Below are 8,406 nucleotides of genomic sequence, written 5' to 3'. Positions count from 1 at the left end.
GGGCTCTTTCTGAGACAATGATCAAGAGAAACTGTTCTTTGTGAACAGTGCTAAATATCCTTAATATTCCCCCCTTTTTCTCCCAAAAGCTGAACTCTCTCTGGTTGGGATATTTGACAGAGCACATGTGCCCTCTGCATGTTAGCTGTATTTTTTCCTTCAATATAGGAGTGAGGTTACATTAAACAGTTTTTCCCCTTAAATGCTTTTTAAATCTTAATTTAAAAAATCAAACTATAAAAATGTTTCTATGAAGAAATTAAAGCAAAATATGTTTTTTGTATTAAATCTCAAAACAGCGGAAAATAAAACAAACACCAAGATAAATGTGAAAGTGTTTGTAAAGTGTCTGATTCTGTTGGATTTTTATTCCAATGATTTAAATCATTTCCCCAATGTTGCGGTCTCTATCATGCTGTTAACTGCAGCTAACGTTTCTCAAACTCCTAACATGTGCCAGTGTAATGCTATGTCTTCTTTGCCTCAGCCCTTTCGATATCTCCTGCCACCATTTTACAAATGAGAATAAAGAGGCTTAGAATAAGTGGCTCACATTTATAATGTTCACTGTCCAGAATCAAGACTGAAATAATGGCCTGACCAACACTGTTAATCATGCTCGTTTCGTTCTTCTTCAGGGATCATGTTTTTTCAGTCAAAGCCAAATTTGTTATGATTCATAAGAAAAGAAATTTTATCCATGAATTTTTTCCCTTATTCTGTTCACTGAAGGTAGTTTCTTAATGTGTCGCTGGAGGGCACAGAAAGTAATCTTCATTTCATGTTATCTGTCTGTTGTATTTGCCCCAGTCTTTTTCTAAGAGAGTGGAAAAAATCTCACGGCTTGAACTGCAAAATCCAAAATGCAAAACCATGCCAGTAATTAAAAGGAAACCAAATGTTTTCACCTTATATTTTTCTACATGCTTTAGCTTCACAATTGAGCTAATTAACAATCTGAGTATGTAGATAGACACTATTACAGGCTTGTCTCCTTATGGCCTTTGCTACAGAACTATTAAAAGTACAATTGACATCTGGTGTCATATATAGTTTGGATTTGGTTTACATGTGATGAAGAAGCTTGTTTCATAAAGAATTCTATTGAGTTCTATTCGTCCCTTTATTTATTCTGGCCGTGTAGAAAAAGTTTATTCTAGGCATATATATATATATATATATTTTTTTTTTTTTTGGATATCCCTTACCCCCATCCCCAATAAATCACCCATAAAACTACACATTCAAATTGATTTAATTATTAACTTAGGTTAGTCAAACAACTTGATTCATTTGGAAGTTAATGATTTGCATTTTCGACTTCTGAAGCATCCACGTGCCTGGTCACTGGACTAGGAGCAGTTGGAGTGAAGATGTCTATCTCATAGTTTAGAGCTACGTGGGCCTAAAATACACAAAATATCCGTATTTCTACAGCTCTCCATTCAGTGGGATCTAATGCAATATTTTCTGTGTTCACAAAGTTCCAAATTCCATTCTGTCATTAGATGTATATTCTCCAGAAAATTAGACTATTGTCCATGCCTAATATCTGCTAATTGGAATTTTATATACATCCTTTAAGCATACTCCACTTTAATGAATCAAAAAAGAAATCAGTGAATATGAGGTCAAAGTATATCTATCAGCTCAATTAAAATCAAATTAATTATATTTGAGTGACTTTGAAAGAAATTTTACTGACCAAATTTTGTTATTTCCTGGGAGCTCTGGTGAAGCGTCCAACCGTGAATTTGGGAGTTGGTTGAAGGTGGCCTGCTCCTTGTAAGGGAAACACCAAGTTTGTGTTGGCAGAGCCATGCAAGTTCACATTAAAGAGAGCAAATGTCTTTCTCATATGAAATTTTGTGGAATTCTGATCAAACATGTGTCCTAGTAGGCACATTGTTTCACCACAAAAACATAAATAATAAATTTTAAAAGAAGGGAAATTCACAGAAGCAAACTTTAGCATCAGTCACTCAAGTAATGTCTGGAAAAGAGGCCTTTGTGAGCAGACGTGGAATACCCACTGACAAGCAGACAGATTCTAAAAGTCTTTTCTAAAAATATAAATTCCTAGACTAGGTGGCAGATAAATTCCCTGTCACTCTGGATGCTGCATTTCAAGGCACTCATTTTATTTTGGCTTTCATTCTTTAGGTTTCTAACTTAAAATCCCCCCTAAAATACACTACAGATAAGAACATTAAAAGGTATTGAAATGTCCTATTTTTTTCTTTTTTTCTTTCGCAGCTGACCAGTGCAGTGAACTGAAAACTCTTAACCGTCCTGTTATATGGCTGTGCTCTACCCAACTGAGCTAACCAGCAAGTCCCCTGAAAGGTACTTCTTTGTATGACAGAGTTCACTTTTTCTGACCTGTGCAGCTTCAGAAGTCTCCTTGCTTGTGTTCTTATTTACAACTTGGTGGATATCACAATGATTTTCAACCTGGTATAAGATACTGTTCTACTTGTAGTCAGTCGATGATCTTGATTTTTTTCTCTATCAGGACATCAAAAGAAAACACGTCTTATCCGAAGAAAAATGAAGTTGAGGTTTTCAATTTCTCTTTCTTGTTAAGGGTTAACTCTTTTTCATAACGGGGTTACTCATTTCTCCCATTTGAAGTCTAGGGAAATGTTCTCACATGGGAGATTCCTGTTAAAACTCGATGCATATTACTCTCAAAATAAGCAGAAAAAAATGTGCAATTTCAGGGATACTTTACATTGTTGATTTTCCTAAAATGAAAATGTCCTGTTTCATTTTTTCACTGATATTGCATAAAGACTGTAAGAAAACAAAGGAGCAAACAACTTAAGCAAAAGGTACGTCCCTGCGTAGTCTCACTCTGTAGAGATAATAAGTGTAATCATTTCCATGTTCAACTTATAGAGTTTTCCTACAAATATGTAAGTAGGCACAAGACATATGTGTATAAGTATTTTTAAATTTTAAAACTGTACTTCAGATTAAATTATACACATATACATTGACTACATGTCGATAGTTTTTCATTTCACTCTACAAAGATCTGTACTATCTTTTTTAATGACTGCATGGTATTCTGTACTAAAAAAAAGTACCCAGATGAATTCACCCTACACTCGACTGATGAACTTTTATGTCAATGCCAACTTTTAAAAAAGTATGCACGGGCCGAGCCCCTGGCGCACTCGGGAGAGTGCAGTGCTGGGAGCGCAGCGACGCTCCCGCCGCGGGTTCGGATCCTATATAGGAATGGCCGGTGCACTCACTGGCTGAGTGCCGGTCACGAAAAAGACAAAAAAAAAAAAAAAAAAAAAGTATGCATGAGGTTACAAAGAATGTGCACAACCTCTTTCTCACTATGTTCGGGCACACGGGATTTTTTCTCTTCCTAGAACTCTCCAGGTGCTTCTCCTCAGGAACTTTGCTTTTCTGTTTCTTTGCTGTTGTAGACAAGGAACAAACTCCTGTTGGTTCTGGTCAGGTTTGATTCGCCTTTGTCATTTAGGTTCACTCACATGTCTCCTCTTGAGAAATACCTTTTCTGACCATGCATCTGAAGAGCCCCTCTCAAACTAAGTAACTTTCTATCATTTTACCCGGTTTGTTTCCCTTCCAGTTCTTTTCACAATTAAGGATTATCTTCTTTACTTGTTTATTCATGGTGTTTAGAGGTGGTAATTAACCACACCCTCTCTCTGCTCCAAGTCCCGAAAAAATAAATTGAGGAATACACACAAGTCTCAGAAAAAAATAAAAAAATATATGTTTTGCAAGTGATGTTTATTGAAAAACATGATTTATATCTTCAACAAAATTTTTCTACAAATTAAAATCACAACCATTACCCACCCCCATGCACAAATGGGATAAAACATGATCCCATATGCCTTATGCTCGGAGTGGTAGATAGATATGCACATGACCAAAAAAGACAGTAGAGAAGTTCATCCTCATTATCTTTTTTCTCTTTTACAAATTATATAAATTACGGGACTGAGAGAGGTACGTATATTCCAAAGTCTATGCAGGACTATAGAAGTTTTCTCCCCTAAATGAAAAGCTGAGGAGTGGAGAGGAAGCAAAGCACCCCAACATCATTTATTTTTTTTCATTATCTGTCTCCCTTTGGAATTTTTCTACCTTATCTATGGCAGCAACTGCAGAGCAGAGAACCACGGCTGGAACTGACCTAGCGCTCAAGGAGCATTTGTTAAAAAGTTGGCAAAATATAAATTTAATGTATATAAAATGTTCATGCATCAAACTAGAGAACGTTACAACAGTCAGTATTTAGTATTGATGACCACGTGGAAAAGACACATGATTCTCACATACTGGCGGTGGGGACTGACATGGGTCCAGTTTTCTAGAAGGAGGTATCAGTAGGTATCAAAACCTTTGAAAGTTCTGTGTCTTTACCATCTTAATTTTCCTAAATAAATGAATATATTCTAAATAAATGATCATAAACATAAACAAATCTTAATTTTGCAAGACTATTTACCTCAATGCTACTAATAATAAGAAAATCAGGAAGAAAACACTTCAACAGTTACATAATAGAATGTAATAGAATATTGTGCTGCTTTTAAATAATACCTTTAAAATATAATTTTAATGCATGAAAACATGCATTATATTAAGGGAAACGGAAGATTAAAAATACTCTAGGTACTGTAATCTCATTTTTAATATGCTAATTTGAAGATGTAGATATTTACTAAAAAAAATTAAATTTTTAAAAAATATTCTGTTGGATTTGAAAATTTATCCTGATTTAGAAATAAGGACAGTACTCAAAAATCTTCGTGGAAACAATGGGAAGAGAATACAAAGGGACAGCACCAAGTCTCAGGGCTCTGCAGTGAGGCTGCCATCCCTTTCACAGCCCCTGGTCTCCCTCTGCTGGCTGGACAGACCCAGGCCCCACAACCACCAGGAAGAGTTCACTAAAAAGAACTACCCACTGTGCTCCAATTGGTCCCATCCCTTTGACCCACTCTGCATCCACTGGAACAGCACAAGGCTGCCAGTGTGGGGACAGGTGACGAGGAAGACCATCAGGGGATTTGACGGCAACCTGCGTTGCCAAAGCTGTGAAGATATTGAGAAAAGATTCTGTTTTACTAAAATATAAGATAAGCTCTGAGATTTGTCACTATATTAAGTTATAAAAGGGAAAAGTGGAAAGAGCCAACCAAAATAAAATTACAATTCAACTATCATTTTTAAATATGACGACCCTTAATGTAAATTGGTTTCCCCATTTTGAATGTCACATTTTGAAAGACCTCAGAAATTTCATTATGTTTAATTGCATTTAAAATATGTACATCTGTTCATTGCATGTAGCAAAAGAATTCTTTTACTCACAGATAAATTTCAGTATCAGGTGCTTATGAAGAAGGAAATAAAATTTTGAAAACAAAACTACAAATAGTAGAGATGGAAAAGAGAGCAAAAAGAGCTTCTACAGAGCATTAGCACCCACTGAACAGGAAGACCTTTCAAAATATGAAAAAAACTACAAAATTGAGAAGTCTTTTAGAAGGGATTTCTAATCTGAAATAAGTGGGTAGAAAGCATGTGAGAAGGTAAGAGGATTAGTGAGCGAGTATATAAAGAACAGAGGAGACCAATCACTTCATGCCTTGGACCGAAAGGCAAACAAGCCTAGGATATGAAACCACCTCCTAATGTGACATTTTTTCAGGGTCATCTGTCATCAAATTACATCAACAATCTAGACTCCCACCCTGAAAGGGAAGCCAGAATGCTCAAGTTCTCCAAAACAACTCATGTATGCATGTGTGCATGTGTGTGTTCCAATATACAGTATACTAAAATAGATCCTAGTATGTTAACTTATAATGCATTTTACATAATAACATATCTAAAAGCACACATATAATAGCATATATACATATTTAATAACATGTTTCTTTTCCTTTGATTTAACAGGATTTATTTTTCTCATTTTTATGATCACATTGGATTAGTTTTTGCAACATATCTGAAGAGAAAATCTAGAAAATTCATACAAAGTGATACATTGCTAAGTGCCCCCTCTTGGACACTAAGTAAATATTTGCACCTTGTATTGCTCTGCAGATCTGACTTTCTTGTCGTGGACGAGGTCTTGACTTTCTCTGCAATAGGTGCATGGGAGGCAACGAGACACGGATCACAGAAGTCACCCTGCTCGGATTCCAGGCCGATCCAGCACTGGAGTTTTTCCTTTTTGGACTTTTCTCTCTCTTATACATGCTCACCCTGCTGGGGAATGGGGTCATTCTCGGGCTTATTTGCCTGGACCCCAGACTGCACACACCCATGTACTTCTTCCTCTCACACCTGGCCATTGTTGACATGTCCTATGCTTCCAACAATGTCCCCAAGATGCTGACAAATCTTGTGAACCAGAAAAGAACCATCTCCTTTGTTCCATGCATAATGCAGACATTCTTGTGTTTGGCTTTTGCTCACATAGAGTGTGTGATCTTGGTGGTGATGTCCTATGACAGATATGTGGCCATCTGCCACCCCCTACATTACACTGTCATCATGAGCTGGAGAGTGTGCAGTGTTCTGGCTGTCTCTTCCTGGGTGTTTAGCTTTTTCTTGGCTCTGGTCCATTTAGTTCTGATCTTGAGGTTGCCCTTCTGTGGGCCTCATGAAATCGACCACTTCTTCTGTGAAATTCTGTCTGTGCTCAAGCTGGCCTGTGCTGACACCTGACTCAACCAAGTGGTCATTTTTGTAGGCTGTGTGTTTGTCCTAGTGGGGCCCCTCTGCTTGGTGCTGGTCTCCTACTCACGCATCCTGGTCGCCATCCTGAGGATCAAGTCAGGAGAGGGCCAGAGGAAGGCCTTCTCCACCTGCTCCTCCCACCTCTGCGTGGTTGGGCTCTTCTTTGGCAGTGCCATTGTCATGTACATGGCCCCCACCTCCCGCCATCCTGAGGAGCAGCAGAAGATCCTGTCTTTGTTTTACAGCCTTGTCAACCCTATGCTTAACCCGCTTATCTACAGTCTGCGCAACGTAGAGGTCAAGGGTGCCGTGAGGAGAGCTCTATGGAAGGCGATGCCTATGTGAGAGCCCTTGAAGTCAGCATGGGGACGGGACACTGCTCCCTGTGAAATACAGAAGTCGGCATTCTTTTGACCTTATGTAGGATAAATGCTACCTTAAAGTAGAATATTGTAGACATACACGTACAAACTGAAGACATAAAACCTTTGAGAAAATAGTAGATGGATGTCTTTATGATCTTGGATAGAAATAGATTATTAGGTAAGACACAAAAAGCACTAGACATACAATTTTAAAGTTTTGCAAATATTGGCAGTCTTCAAAATTACTCACTCTGCTCATCAAAGTAACCATTAAAAAATATAAAATGCATGCCACAGACCAATGATACTATTCAAACTATACGTATCCAGAAATGGAACTACAGACAGTAGTATGTATAAAAATTTCCTTCAGATCGATAATAAAAAACAATTTTATAAAATTGGCAAAGAGCACGAACAGACACTTCTACAAAAATTGCAAGTGGTTGATAAACATAGAAAATGCTGCTCATCAGCATTAGTTAGAAAGGAATTGTAAATTAAAGCCACCATGAGATAGTATTTTATACCCACTAAAATGTCTAAAATTAATAATGAATTATTCATGATTGGAATTATTAGCAATCTAATTCCAGTATGTGGGAAACAGTGAATATTAGTAAAGTTGGTACTCATAATAGCGAAGTCAGATTGAGTCAAAAAGAGCATATTATACATCCTCTAGATCAACAGTTAGTGATTTTTTCCTTGTAAAGAGATACATGTAAATACTCAAGACTTTGAAGACCATTTTCTACACTGTAACAACTCAATTCTTGGAAAAGGGGTTAAAGACAATGTGTAAATAAATGGGTGTGTAATGTGTTCCAATAAAATTTTATTTTCCAAAAGAGGGCTGGTCTAATGAGGCCCAGCGGCTGTAGTTTAAGAACCTTGTCTGAGATCTGGCAGCTAGTCTAGTTTCAGCTAATTCCCAGTTAGAGACCTTCACTGGGTAGGGCCTCAGGGACCATGTGATTAGATGTATTAAAAGGACAGGATCCCGAGGTCATTCTAGAGCCACTCTACAGGAAGGCTCTTCTTCTCTTGACAACTTCTAAAATATACCACGAGTTAATGGCCTGTAGACTATAAATATCCATGGTTGCTCCATTATATTAGGAACTCAGAGCAGGCACCTCATACTGTCCATCACTAATTTGATCCTCAGACTTTTGGACAAAATCTTGATACTAATGATTTTGAGTTGGAGCAAAGCAATCTGATAACAACAAGCACAGCGACGTCTTGTACAGATTAATTTTTTATTAGTGAATTTATCTTATATTTACAG

At 37.3% G+C, this 8,406-nt stretch overlaps 1 pseudogene; it reads left to right on the top strand.

Moving 5' to 3' along the window:
- Positions 1-6,159: 6,159 nt before the first annotated feature.
- On the top strand, positions 6,160-7,092 carry LOC134379933 (olfactory receptor 2A14-like; annotated as a pseudogene).
- Positions 7,093-8,406: the final 1,314 nt, after the last annotated feature.

This window comes from Cynocephalus volans, chromosome 6, assembly GCF_027409185.1.
Source record: "Cynocephalus volans isolate mCynVol1 chromosome 6, mCynVol1.pri, whole genome shotgun sequence".
NCBI lineage: Eukaryota > Metazoa > Chordata > Mammalia > Dermoptera > Cynocephalidae > Cynocephalus > Cynocephalus volans.
This window is presented reverse-complemented; position numbering and strand designations above follow the sequence as displayed.